Source organism: Hibiscus syriacus, unplaced genomic scaffold, assembly GCF_006381635.1.
Source record: "Hibiscus syriacus cultivar Baekdansim isolate YM2019G1 unplaced genomic scaffold, ASM638163v2 tig00110369_pilon, whole genome shotgun sequence".
Classification (NCBI taxonomy): domain Eukaryota; kingdom Viridiplantae; phylum Streptophyta; class Magnoliopsida; order Malvales; family Malvaceae; genus Hibiscus; species Hibiscus syriacus.
Genome location: NW_024062706.1, coordinates 170,488 through 186,236, shown reverse-complemented (window position 1 = coordinate 186,236; position 15,749 = coordinate 170,488). Strand labels below are relative to the sequence as shown.

General features: G+C 34.2%; 1 pseudogene; it reads left to right on the top strand.

Annotated features, from left to right (window-relative positions):
- The first annotated feature begins 7,590 nt into the window (after window positions 1–7,590).
- LOC120121303 lies at window positions 7,591–15,469 on the top strand (annotated as a pseudogene).
- Window positions 15,470–15,749: the final 280 nt, after the last annotated feature.

Here is a 15,749-nt window from a genome sequence, read left to right as displayed (position 1 = left end):
AAGAATTAGGTAGACCCTTCATGTGATGTATTTCAAAAGTCAAATTAAGAACAGACGTTTCTCGCCCAATATAGTAGATCCTCCTTTCAAAGATAAGAACTTTATTAGATTTCCACAAAAGTTTAGGTAAAAAAAAGCCAATCTTATCAAGGGCAATAATTTACTGGGGCAAGAAGGAATTGACACATCTCAATACTTGCAAGAGTGTACATTAATACAAACAAGGAAAAGAGTGAAGATTGTTATTGCAACCATCCCTTTATGGATCAAGAAAATATGCATTTATACATAATGCATGTCATTGCACCATACATCATTTCATACATACATGATACATTTTGATTTACCTCATAATAATGTATATGTTTTGAGAAAGTTTTTTTTCTCTTATGATAGTTTCCCTAGAACTCCATTCATGGATTTGGGAACATTTTTTTATAGGAAACTCAATCTTGTTTCCTTGACTTCCTCGTTAAAAGAAGTCAATCTTTGTTATTTCCGACTCTCTTCACAACAGAGTCAATCTTTGACTTCCTCGTGAAGAGAAATTAATCTTTGTTATTTCTGACTCCTCAGTAGAGTCAATCATTTACTTCCTTATGAAGAGAAGTCAATATTGCAGATTTATTCTTCTTGGAAAAGCAGCGAATCAAATCAACCTTAAGTTTGATCTCCACGGAAGAGTAGTGGAAAAGATTCTTCTCATTCCAGATTTGGTCTTCCCGGCAAAGAAGCGAATCAAATCAACCTAGACTATGATCTTCACGGAAGAGTAGTGAAACAGATTCTTCTCATCCCAGATTTGGTCTTCCTGGCAAAGCAACGAATCAAATCAACCTCGAGTCTGATCTTCACAGAAGAGTAGTAGTGGAATAGATTCTTCTCAAGTATATTTGTTCTTTCTGGAAAAGCAGTGAATCAAATCAACCTCAAGTCTGATCTTCACGGAATAGTAGTGGAACATATTCTTTTCATCCCAGATTTGGTCTTCCTAGCAAAGCAGCGAATCAAATCAACCTCGAGTCTGCTCTTCATGGAATAGTAATGAAACAGATTCTTCTCATGCAGATTTGGTCTTCTTAGCAAAGTAGTGAATCAAATCAACCTCAAGTCTGATCTTCACAAAAAAGGAGTGGAACATATTCTTTTCATCCCATATTTGGTCTTACTGGCAAAGCAGTGAATCAAATGAACCTCGAGTCTAATCCCCACAAAAGAGTAATGGAATAGATTCTTCTCCATCCCAGATTTGGTCTTCCTGGAATAGCAGTGAATCAAATCAATCTTAGCCTTCATAGAAGAGTAGTAAAGAAAATCAATCTAAGCCTTCACAATAAATCAACTCAACCTCAAGTATGATCTCCATTGAAAGAAGAGTAGAGCATTTTTCCCAACAAAGCTTGAAGTCAAATACGAAAATTTTATCTTTTTGTTTTTGCTTTATTCTTGTTACCATAAAAATATGCAAAGAGGGGCAGCTGTAGACAATAATTTTCGTATGTGTTTACCTATTATTATTATTATTATTAAATAATAATAATATTACAAGCCCAAATACAAAGCAAATATAGAGGCCCATTTACAAGTCTAATCTGATCCAGGCCCAAAATCGGTCCAAGCTCGAGAAGCCCATAACCCAACAGCTAGGGTTTTTATATGTTATATCAGCCGCCACAAATCTCAACCGTTGGATCTGGAGAGATCCAACGGCCTAGATGATACCAGAAGAAACCCTAGGGTTTCATTACAACCCTAGGGCTATTCCTACCGCCACCTTAGATTGATGATGATCTCACCGTCGTCGCCATCACCTCATCAGCTGGATCCAGAGGATCTATGCACCTAGCTAATTCACCGTACACATCACTTCCCTATGGTGAGTCACCACCGTAGCTCCGATGACTCATCGAGGCTTCATCATTTCGACCGAGTACCAAAGGGGCTATATAAACCCCTCACCTGCAAGAAACGAAAAAAAGGGAAACCAAGAAAGAACAAGAAACCAACAGAAACCAAACGAAAACCAATCGAGAAAAAAAGAGAACGATGAAACAAACATCAACTAAACCACCAAAACCAAATAAGAGACTGAGATAGACTTATTATGTTCTTCGAAGCCCTCAAATTGTAGGAGTATCATCAGTTCGAATGTAAAATGATTAGATCTACTTCGATTGGGGAGTTTTTAGGATAAATGGTTCTCAATTTAGGCTTTAGGGGGGAGAGAGATAAGTGTTTTGGGTGTTTTCCTGAATTATGGTAACCGTGAACGCTGGTCAGCAGCGGTTGTCGGCTCTGACATACGGCGGCCGGTTGGTGGTCGTTTTCCCTCCGGTTAGGGTTTCTAGAGAGAACCAAGAGGGTTCTCTCATTTAGAGAGAGATAGAGGAAAATATAAAATGAAAAGAAATGGCCTTTTAGGCCGTCTTAAGGGGTATTTATACCCAACTTGAAACGACGACGTTTCAAAGGGGATATTTGCATGATTTTACGCATGGGAAAATCATTTCCATGGTCTTTGTATGATTGTAATCCTTTCAATTTAGTCGCTAAAATAATGTTTCTGTGTATTTCAATTTGGGTTTTAAATTATATTTTAGTATCTAACCAGTATGTAAGTTTGTTTTAGGTAAAATGTCAATTTTAGACCTTATTATTTTAATAATTTACATTTTAATCATGAATAGTTATTTAGGGTTAAATTACACTTCTAGTACCTTTATTTTGTGATATTTCTATTTACGACTATAAGTTTTTGTATTTTACAATTTTGTCCTCGAATTTAATTTTTTAATATTAAATAATATCATTTGTTTTTTTACATTAGTAGTGTCTAAAATATAATATATTTGTAGTTATGGCCTTAATATTTTGTAGTTTTATAATTCAATCACTAAATTTAACATATTTATTATTTTAATTTAGTATTTACATATTTGTTAGTTGTAATATTTTTTAAGTATTATTTTATTCAAATAATTTATAGAAGCACGCCTTAAATAACAAGGAGTGTGTTTATAAGAATATTTGTATAAAATAATATCATATTTTTATTTTTTAAGTATCATAATTTAAATATTATTTGAATTTGCCAATTTTAATATTTAGATAACATATAATCGTGTAAGTATCAATTTTGGGCGTCGTGGGGGTGCTAATCCTTCCCCCACACGTAACCGACTCCTAAACCATTTTCAAAATGAATCTCTGTTCAATCGCATATCAAAATTTTTTATCTTTTAAAATTATTTTTCTTAAAATTTATTTTAAAATATATTTTTACGTATTCGACTTACCTAACCCAAAAGTCGATTGGCGAATCCAAATTTGTCTATTTTAAAACCCGACATGTTCTAATATTAAGTCGGATCGATACTAGAAAAAGCCCTAAAAAGTCGGCGGGGACCGTTTCGATAGTCTCAATTGAGAATCTAACTCGATTTCAGTTTCCCTTAGTGGACCGCCGTCAAGTATGTTAACAGAAATTCGAATATGCCACATGTTTATCCTTCCTCCCAACTATTAATCGAAACAGAAATTCAATTTCAAAGTGCACTTTTTGAAATGAAATCGCTTTGATTGTAAAAGGATGATTGATTACGGATCCCTGATTTTCGAAAAATGAAAATGTAACCCTTGAATGTATGATGTGCTTTTCGATTCACACAACTTAGAATCGAGTCATTGCTTTAGCCTTCGGATATGGAAAACTTAGCTAAACATGGTAGGAACCATACTTAGCAATTTGAAAGGAAAATAAAATAAAAACTAGAAAGGGCAAAAAAAGAAAACTTTATTAAACTAAGAAAGAAGAAATAAGAGTTGAAAAATGAATTATGAATGATCAAGTTTGATCTTTGAGGTTTACCCAATAGGGTATTTATTGTCTTAAAAAACCCTAAAAGATTACATTTAAAACTAAAAAAAATCGTAAAATATAATAAATCATAATTTGAATTCAAAAATTCAACTGAGTCTTTTTTTCACGTCACTGCTAACTGAATCTTCTAGAAGTTGCTGATTGGATGCCACATCAGCGATGTCATGCCCACTACTCCGGCCATGAATCCAAAAACTCAAAAATTACACAATTTCGTCAATTTTAATATAATTTCCGAAATTCAATGTCTTGTATAAAAAAGAGCGAAAAGAACCAAGTTAGCAACTTAAAATAACTAATAAAAAATAATTGATCATAAAATAATGTATAATTTAATTATTAATAATAAATTTACTCAAGATATTATTGTGTTTAAACTATTTATTTTAATATTTTTTGAAATAATAAAATAATTTTTCTGATAAATCCAAACACCAAGTCGACCACGTAAAGGACACATTTTGAAAAATAATTAAGATTTTGCTTCGTATTTTATCCGGGAAATGGAAAAGACAACACCGAATACATCCAAAAATCATTAAGTCAACTCAAAGGTCATATTCACTTTGAAAAATAGTATTTTCATTTTTTCTGATACGTAATGGTCTTTTCATTTTGGTAGGGCATAGAACAATAAAATATCTAGGGCGTATTACATGCAAAATCATTTAATTATGTGTTTATTTATTAATAAATAGATTATTCTTAATTTTAAAAAATATATTATTTAATTCAAATATTATTATGAATGAGTTATTTCCTCGTAAAATTGAAACATACGTTTCATATATTTTGATATTATTAAATTTAAGATAAATTACATATTCAGTACTTAAAATATTAATTTTAATTTGTTTTAGTATCTAAACTTTTAATTTTTTTAAAATTATACTTAACGTTTAGTTTTCATTTCATTTTGTTATACCCCTTAAAAATTTAATATGTTAGTACATAAACTATTAGTTTTGATCCGTTTTAGTACATAAACTTTAAATTTTTCAAAACATAATACTAAATTTTGAACGGGGTACTAAGATGAAACAAAAGCTAAAGTTTTTATCGACGATGCACTAAGACGAAACAAAAACTAAACTTTAGGTATGATTTAAAAAAAATAAAATGTTTATGTACTAAAACATATCAAAATTTATAGTTTAAGTACTAAATGTATAATTTTTCCTTAAATTGTTAGTCTCAAGATTTATATTTTTTTTTATTTTTTTCATAATCCAAAATAAATTAATAAAATTGATATTTCATATTTAATTTTTTATAATATTGTTAAATTTCCGATTTTCTTTTTTCAGTGTATTTAATTGAGATTTTGTCGTAATTTGTGGGTTTTATGACCTCTTATCGAAAAATCATTAAATAGATCCGATCCACCACCTGATCTGTGATCTAAAGAAACCTTATGTAGTTGGTTGCAAGCTTCGGTCCAATAGAAAAACATTTGCATTCGATACTTCAGTTCTCAAAAGCATGCTACAACATACCACCTTAGTTTCGTTTCTGGTTTTGATAAACTATTAAAATTTTCAAACATATAATATTTTTAATATGTTTTATAATTATGTTAATTTAATTTTTAATAGAAAAATCAATAAAAATATTGAATAAAATAAGTAGATAAATAAGACAACTACTTGTCAACTGAAGTTAAAAATTTATCTTGATTTTAATTTTAAATAATTTGCTATATTAAAAATTTATCCAAAACTATCCTCGAAATATATAAAATTATATTTACAATATTAAAACCAATAAATCAATCGTTTAAAACACACAAGATTTATCGATCAAGTATTAACTATGTTATCATCGTTGTTATTTAGCCTAGAAGAGAATATGAGATTTGAATATATTTAAGTGTTGTATTATCTTTTAAGTTAGAGGAGAAACGAAACTTGAATAATTTATGTATTGCATAAAGATATTTAATTTTTTAAAATAAAATAATCATATTCAATATTTGATTTTTATTAATCCATCAAATGATATTCTAAAATGAATTCAGGCCCTATAAAATTCAGCATTGAAAAAAATAATATTCATTTTTAAAATTTATTAATAACACTTTAATATATCCACTTTGTTGTTTGTATAAACTAGGTATTATGTTCAAAAGTATTAAATCTATTTAAAGATTTCACCCAACTGTAATCTACCTAAACAGAAGAGGCTACTTATTGTAATCTAACATCACCTCTTGCCTCTTGGTTCAAAACCAACTCTTTTTCCAATCTAACAGCAATTAGAGTATATGGTAAAAAGCTTGAAACTTTTTGTATATTGAATTGAAATTATATGGATTCGGATGGGTCCTTCTTATTTTTATCAGATGAGATTGTTTTATTTGATGAAAGACTCAACCCAAAGACAATTTCACACACTTAATTCTAATATATATTCAGTTGTTATTATGAGTTCAAACATGTCTTGAATTTCCATGAAAGAGATTGTTGTGGAAATACTAAGTTTGAAGTGTAGTGTGCAGCCTGTTTTGAAAACCGGACCGGAACGGCCGGTTCAACCGAAAACCGTTACTTAGTCCGGTTTAATCTTAACCGGTTGAACCGCTATTAGTGAACCGGCCAGAACCGCTGAACCGTTCGAACCGGACCGGCTGAAAACAGGAAAAAACTGGGAAAAATCGGGATTTTTGTTTTTTTTTAAAAAAATTAAACCAAACAACGTCGTTTGTTAAACGAGCCAAGTCGAACTCGAGTATTGCTGAGCTCGACTCGAACTTGAAAACTTTAAAAGTAAGCTCAACTCAACTCAAACTCACAAGCTAAAAATTATCAAGTTCAACTCAAACTCGAAATATAATATTGAAACTTGAACTCAAAAAGGCTTGAACTCAAAAAAAAATTAGAAGTTCGATTGAAGCCTAAAATTCGAGCTTGATTGAAGTGAAAGAATAGTTCACTCAATGCTCACCAAAAGGCTCCATGATTTTGAATGCCAAATTACCTCTATTATTTATAGAAGTTAGTTGTGATGCGCTTCTATGTTTCTTAGCAATGTGAGATTGTTTTGTTCTTATATTTTCTCTTTAGACTTTTGGGATGCTCTTCTATGTTTCTTAGCCATGTGGGATTGTTTTTAAAAAAAAATTAAACCAAACAATATCATTTTGTTATGATTTTTTTAACCCCAATTTTTTTTAATTATAGTTATATAATTATATTTATTATTTAATATGTTTTACCTTAAATATTATGTTGTAGTTAATTTGAATCATTTTGTTTCACTTGATTTTATGGTTTTTAACTTATATATGTTATGACTTGCTTTGAATATGACTTGTGATATAAAAAATTATTTTTTATTAAATATTTTTGGTATTTTTATTTAAATTTTTAAATAATTATGACGTTTTTCTGGTTCTTCCGACCGATCAGACCAGTTCGACCGGTTGAACCAATAAACCTGTAGCATGACCGGTTCACTAACCGATCCGGTTCCGAAAACAATGGTGTGCAGAACAAAAGAATGATGAATTTAGTTATGATGATTTTCACGAGGCAATGTATCTCTTCTTGGGGGATATTTTTTGCTAGTCCGTCTGGAATATATATATATATATATAGTATATTGTGCTAGCTTTGTCCAGTCAGTGTTCTCATTGCCTCTCTTATTCTCTCTCTTACTCTCCAATTATTTACTACTAACATTTTTCATTTTCTCTAAGATATATCAAATCTTGACTTAAAATGAACCTCATTGAACTCTCTCAAGCTACTGTCTTTAACATGAACCCAATGCTTCATTTGTTGAGTGTAGAGTTTTTATAAGTTTTCCATGGGTTTTGGGGTGGTGGGTTTGGAGGGGTTTGTGGTTCACAGACTACAACTGGCTTCACTTCTCTTGATTCAGATCCTCACACAAATCACAAGTGGTACGGATCTGGGTTCTTCAAGTAAGAGAATAATGAAGACGAGTAGAGGAGTTCAAAACTGGCTAAAAATGATGAATTTCCAGGCTCTAAGCCGTTTAGATCCAGTTCCTCCCTCTTCTTTGATGAACAACAAGAGCAGAAAATGCTGAGCTTCCCTGCCCCCAAATCGGACGCTCTTTCAGTGGACCGGAACTCCAAAAATCTCACTTTCCCAAACTTTCACCTACAAGGTGCATACATACGCATGTACATTGTTGTTTAATACATGTTTGTGAGTTTGTATCCAAGATTAGACATGTTTTTTGTTGTTGGTTCCCCGGTTTTGGGTCTTTTCATGGAAAAACTTGTGATTGGTCTTTCCTTTTAAAGTAATATCAATAAAAGTGAAGTTTTCAATTTTTTCTCTTCCACTTAAATAAATCATCTCCTTTTTGTCATCTTTACCATTTCCACCCATCATAAAATAAAATATTATGTTTTCTTGTTGTATCAAACACAACAAAACCATGATTTTGTTTCCCTCCTTAAAATGTTGTAGGAATTAGTTTATTATTAACTAGTATATCAAGATGTACTCTAAAATGTATACAAGCATGAGTAGTAAATGATGATAAATACGAACTTTTTTGTTTTTTCTTGGTTTTATATTTCAGGATACAACAATGGAGGACTCAATGGTGCAAACATGCATGTGGGGTATAAAGGAGCATTTTCTCCATGTCAATGGATGGAGCTGGAACACCAGGCTTTGATCTACAAATATATAATTTCAAATGTGCCTATACCATATAATCTTCTCTTTCCTATAAGAAAACCACTTGTTTCTGCTGATTTCTCAAGCTTTTCTGGTGGACCCCTCAGACCTAGTACGTGTACGTTCTTTCTCTTGTTTAGGAAGTAAGGGGAAAAAAACATTTATGGGCTTTCTGTTCTCATTTTTATTTTCTACTCTGAAGAACTTTTGAGCTAAGTGAAAACAATGCAATAGTAATGCTGAAAGTTAACATTTAGTATCAAACACAGACTAGCTTAGGCTAATACCTTTCACTTGAAGATTTCGTTCCGAAGTTAGAATTTGGAATCTTTGTCTGTTTTGCTGACATGTGTTATCATGTTTTTGTTTCTATGATGTTCCAGCAGTGGGACGGAGAGCTTTTCAACTTGGGTTCTCAAGCAACACTGATCTAGAGCCAGGAAGGTGTCGTAAATCCGATGGAAAGAAATGGCGGTGCTCGAGAGATACGGTTGTGTTGGTTTTTTGGTAAATTTTGAATCTCACATTGGTTTTGTATGAGGAGGAGGAGAAATTCTTTTGTTATAAATAGAGTCCTCCTCCTCCTTAGTTAAGTATCCCATAAATATAAGCATTCTTCTATATTAAAGGCTATTTGTACTATTTCTCTCTCTTTGTAATATTTCATCTATTAGTGAAATATTATTTTAGTAATGTTCGAGGACGTAGGCATAATTTTGGTCTAATCTCGTTAAATTTTGGTGTTCTCTTTTATGTCTATTTAATAGCTATTGTCGGGTATAGTTGTTGTTAATTATTGTCCTATTAAAATTACTTGTCTTAGTAGTTATGTCTAAGGAGAGTGAGTTTTAAGAGGGACCATTGTTACCCTTCCACTCTTTCCTGAGAATCTACATTGGGGTGATTTTTAGTACAATCGTTTTCACACTAGTCACCAAGATAATAGTTTTCAAGGTGAATTTGTTATTATTGGTGGAAATTAACCCGAATTCCACAATAATTGATATCAGAGCTCTTGGTTTATTTTAGTATGTTCTGTGGTTGCGGCTTAGGTTGATCTTCCACACCAGAAAAAAAATTTCCTTGGGCTAATTGACATTCCGCATTGACAGCTATTAAATAGAATTTGAAGCAGAAATGGCAGATGACACAAAAACATCCACATCGTCGTCAACAACTTCTTCATCTTCAATTTTGGCAAGAAATGTTATGACAAATATATTATATTTACAGTGGAGATTTTTTATGGCACCGGTTATTTCGGCATATGTCAAAGTGAGGTTCTAGATGCCCTATTTCAGCAAGGTCTAGACATTGCTATTGAAGGAGAGAAACCAGATGATGTTGAGGAGAAAGAATGGAAGAGGATCAATAGATTGGCATGTGGTACTATTCGATCATGTATTTCTATAGAGCATAAGCATGCATTTTCTAAGGAAACTTCTTCAAGTAAATTGTGGAGGGCACTGGAGGAGAAATTTTTGAAGAAAAGCGGTCAGAACAAGCTCTACATGAAAAAGATATTGTTCTGCTTCAACTATGTACCAGGTACCACTATGAATGATCACATTACTAGCTTTAATCAACTGGTGACTGATGTGATGAATATGGACGTGACTTTTGAAGACGAAGATCTGGCTCTGATGTTGATGGGATCACTTCCTGACGAGTTTGAGTATCTTGAAACTACTCTACTTCATGGGAAGGTTGATGTGTCTTTCAGTGAAGTAACAACTGCCTTGTATAGTTATGAATTGAGAAAGAAAGAAAAACAAGAAAACACAAGTGTCGAAGCAGAAGCTCTTGTTGTTAGAGGTCGTTCGAAGAGTCAGAATAAAGGAAGGAGAGGGAGATCGAAGTCAAAGTCCAGATTGAGCAAAAATGAATGTGTCTTTTGTCGAGAAAAAAGGCACTGGAAGAAAGAATGTCCCAGGCTAAAGAATAAAGGCAAACCTGAAAGGGGAAAGACTGTCTCAGAGTCAAATTTGATCGAGTATGATGATGCATATTCAGATTTCGCATTCACTGCTACGCTATCAACCAGCTGTTCCATTTCATGGCTGTTAGATTAAGCTTGTAGCCACCATATGACCCCCAATAGAGAATGGTTCTTTGATTTTAAAGAACTAAAAGGTGGATTTGTCTACATAGCAAATAATTCCCTTCTTGACACACTTGGGATTGGTTCAATTCGCTTGAGGAATCAGGATGGATCAATCAAAACCTTAACAGGTGTCCATTATGTACCATATTTAATGAGAAATCTCATCTTTGTGGGAACCTTAGAGTCAAAAGGTTTAGAAATGAGGGCAAAAGATGGATTATGAGGATTATCTCTGGTTCACTGGTGATAATTAAGGGAATCCGAAAAAGAAACAATGTGTATTACTTTCTGGGTAGTACAATTGTTGGGACAACAGCAGTGGCATCTTCTACTGATGAACAGGAGTCAGAAGCAATCAGGTTATGGCATATGCGCTTGGGGTATGTTGGTGAAAAATTCTTGAAATTGCTGATAGATCAAAGATTATTGGAGGGTGCTCGGGCTTGCAAATTAGTTTTTTGTGAGCATTGCATCAAAGGGAAAAATACGAGGGTGAAATTTGGAACATCAATCCATGATACTAAATGTATTTTGGATTATGTTCATTCAAATGTATGAGGGCCTTCCAAGACAACTTCATTGGGAGGAACACACTATAATGTCACCTTTGTTGATGATTTTTCCCGGAGAGTTTGGGTGTATACAATGAAGACAAAGGATGGGGTGCTAGGATTTTTCCTTAAATGAAAAAAGATGGTAGAGACTCAAACAAGTATAAAAATAAAACGTCTCCATACAGACAATGGTGGAGAGTACAAAAATGATCCATTTTGAAAGTCTGTGAAGAATAAGGTATTATCAGACACTTCACTGTCAGATATACACCACAACAGAATGGGGTGACATAGCGTATGAACCAGACATTAGTGGAGAAGGTTCGGTGTATGTTGTCTAATGTTGGGTTAGGCAAAGAATTTTGGGCTGAGGCTTTAGTCTATACTTGTCACCTTGTCAACCATATACCATCGACTGCTATTGGTGGTAAAACACCATTAGAGAAATGGTTTGGAGAACCTGCTACAGATTATGATTCCTTACATGTGTTTGGTTCCACTGCATACTACCATGTTAAGGAGGGATTACCTTTATGGGGATCACCTCTAGTATTAAAGGCTATCGTCTTTGGTGTCCAGAAACAAAGAAAATAATCTTAAGCAGGGATGTTACCTTTGATGAATCTACCATGATGAGAAATGTGACTTCAGAAAAATTGGAGCAGACAGATGGAACTCCCAAACAGGTGGAGTTTAAAGGAAGCAGAATTGTCCCATCCAGTAAAGAAACTGATGTTGACTCTCCTATGGTAGAAGAAGAGTCAGATGAAGAAGAGGTTCAGACCCAAGAACCTCAATAGCAACATGAATCAATTGCACTTAGAAAGGGAAAGAGGACCATTAGACAACCTGCTCGTTATGTTGATATGGTCTCTTTTGCATCACTAATTGCAATTGATGACGTTCCTGCCACTTTTAATGAAGCAGTCCAAAGATCAAAACATAAAAAGTGGAGGATCGCCATGAATTAAGAAATGTAATCCCTTCAAAAAAATCAGACATGGAAACTAGCTAGTCTTCCGAAGGGAAAGAAGGCAATTGGGTGCAAATAGGTATATGCAAAGAAAGATGGATTTCCTGACAATAATAACATCCGCTACAAAGCAAGATTGGTGGCTAAAGGCTACGCTCAAATGGAGGGAGTTGATTATAATGAAGTATTTTCTCCAGTTGTAAAACATTCCTCCATCAGAATTTTGTTGGCTTTGGTAGCGCAGTTGAATTTGGAACTAGTTCAGATGGATGTAAAAACTGCATTTTTACATGTAGACTTGGATGAGGAAATCTACATAACTCAGCCAAATGGATTCAAAGTTGCTGAAAAAGAAGAGATGGTGATCAAATTAGAAAAATCGTTGTACAGATTAAAACAATCTCCAAGGCAGTGGTACAAGCAATTTGACAAGTTTATGATAGAGCAGAAGTACACAAGAAGCAAATATGATCATTGTGTGTATTTACGCAAGCTACAAGATGGATCTTATATATATCTTCTTCTTTATGTTGATGATATGTTGATAGCTTCCAAGAGTCAGACAGAAATTGCGAAACTAAAGAATCAATTGAACAGGGAGTTTGAGATGAAGGATCTTGGTGAAGCGAAGAAGATTTTAGGCATGGAGATATCAAGGGATAAGAAATTGAGGAGGCTTTGTTTGTCTCAGAAAGAATATCTGAGGAAGGTACTAAAATGTTTTGGCATGAATGAGAAGTCAAAACCAGTTAGTATACCTCTTGCTCCTTATTTCAAGCTCGGTGCATCCATGTCACCTAAGGATGATGCAGAACGGGAATACATGTCAAAGGTTTCGTATGCAAGTGTTGTTGGTAGCTTGATGTATGCAATGGTGTGTACGCGACCCGACAGGCAGTTGGGGTTGTGAGCAGGTATATGCGTGATCCTGGAAAAGAGCATTGGCAAGCTGTGAAATGGATTATGTAGTATATTCTAAACACCGTAGATGTTGGTTTGGTCTTTTAGCAAGACAAACAAGATGGTAAGTGTGTAGTTGGGTATTGTGATTCAGACTATGCAGGTGATTTAGACAAGCATCGATCAACTACAGGTTATGTGTTTACATTTGCAAAAGCACTAGTCAGTTGGAAGTCCACCTTACAGTCAACAGTGGCTTTGTCTACTACAGAGGCAGAGTATATGGCAGTTACAGAGGCTGTGAAGGAGGAAATTTGGCTTCAAGGGTTGCTTGGTGAATTGGGAATGGAACAGAAACACATCAAAGTGCACTGTGACAGTCAGTGTGCTATTCATTTAGCAAAGAACCATGTTTACCATGCAAGGACGAAGCACATCGATGTTCGATATCACTTTGTACGAGAGATTCTAGAAGAATGTGGAGTCATAATCTAGAAGATTCTGACCACTGAGAATCCTGCTGATATGTTGACAAAAGTGGTAACTGTGGTCAAGTTTAAACATTTCTTAGACTTGGTCAATATTGTTACAAATTGAAAGATGAATTTGCAGACACTATTGAAGATTGGATTTTTTTTAGAGATGTGTGTGGAATTTTCCAAGGTGGAGATTTGTTGGTTTTTTGGCAAATTTTGAATCTCACATTGGTTTTGTATAACGAGGAGGGGAAATTCTTTTGTTATAAATAGATCCCTCCTCCTCCTTAGTTAAGTATCCCACAAATATAAGCCTTCTTCTATATTAAAGGTTATTTGTACTCTTTCTCTCTCTTTGTAATATTTCCTCTATTAGTGAAATATTATTTTAGTAGTGTTCGATGACGTAGGCATAATTTTGGTCTAACCTCGTTAAATTTTGGTGTTCTCTTTTATGTCTATTTAATAGCTATTGTCGGGTATAGTTGTTGTTAATTATTGTCCTATTAAAATTACTTGTCTTAGTAGTTATGTCTAAGGAGAGTGAGTTTTAAGAGGGACCATTGTTACCCTTCACTCTTTCCTGAGAATCTACCTTGGGGTGATTTTTAGTACAATCGTTTTCACACTAGTCACCAGATAATAGTTTTCAAGGTGAATTTGTTATTATTGGTGGAAATTAACCCGAATTCCACAATAGGTTGCCGACCAGAAGCATTGCGAGCGCCACATGAATAGAGGCCGTAATCGTTCAAGAAAGCCTGTGGAAGGCCATTCCGTCGCATCCACTGCCACTGCCACTACTACCACTAAGCTAATATCTAATGTCTCCTCCTCTTCAACATCAGTGGTAGGGCTGATTGGTGGTAGCAACAAGCCCAACAGCGTCACTATTGCTCGGCAGCAGCCTGAGAATTTGCAGCGTGGTGGTGCATCTAATATTTCTACAGCAGGTCCACTGAACAGGTGATAGAACCAGTCCCCAGCATATATTTGTGTGATCGTGTCAGAGATATATCCATATCTAACAGCCATTTTTGAGTCCGAGATAGAAGTTAGCTATTACATAATATTACTTCTATATTTATAATTTCTGTTATTGTAGGTTGATTCTGAATAAAGGTAGTGTAGATGAAAATATGCCTCATACTGCACCAGGACTGTCCATGATATCCCCCGATAATAACTTACAATCTAAAGAAAACCCTTTCTTGAATCCGAAGCAACCGCTCAATCTTTCCCATAAAATCTCTTCCACCATTGAGTGCAAAATTTTGGTTCATCATAAGATCTTACTAGTCAAGAAACTGAATCTCAGCATTCCTTTCGCCGGTTCATTGATGATTGGCCTAAAAGCCAGTCCAATTATTCTATCATTTCCTTGCCCGAGCTTGATGTTCAATCATGCAGGACTCAACTCTCTATATCAATCCCCATGTCTGCCTCAGATTTCATGTCCACAACTTCCTCTCCCCACAACAAAAATCTAACTCCATCACCTCTCCGATTGTCTCATGAATTCAACCAGATACACATTGGATTGGGAGTGGGCAATGTTACTAAAGAATCAAACAAGAGAAAAATTAATTGGACTCCAGTCTCTTGGGAGACTTCCATGGGTGGCCCTCTTGGTGAGGCTTTACATGCTATTAACAGCAACACCATGGCAGACTTTAAGAACTCATCAGTACTTAACCTAATGACAGAGGGCTCAGATTATAGTCCTTGGATTGGATTATCTCAGACAGGGGTCCTACAAAAGACATCCTTGGGTTCCATTTCTAATAGCAGTACTGGAAGCAGTCCAAGAACAGAGAATAACAAAACTCATGAAGGTGTTACCCATTGCAACAATCTCCTTGGTTCCACTCCTGTTGCAGAAGAGCATGAGTTTCATACCTATCGACGACTATGGAACAATTAGTAATGAAAGCTTACATTATTATGCTAATATCTTAATTTTCGTATTTTTCTATTTCTTAGCCATGGTTCGTTCCTTAGTATTATGGATTAAACATGGTAATATCGGAAATAGAAAATGGTTGCAGATGCTGGATTTTGTATCTTACACTTGCTTCTTAAAAAGCAATAGAGAATTGTTAGGAAATAAACCGAGTACGAGTAATTTCCCTATAGCCAGATTAGTGAGAATACGAAATAAAAGCGGAAAAATAATACCCGAAAAATTGATAACGGAGTTCAGC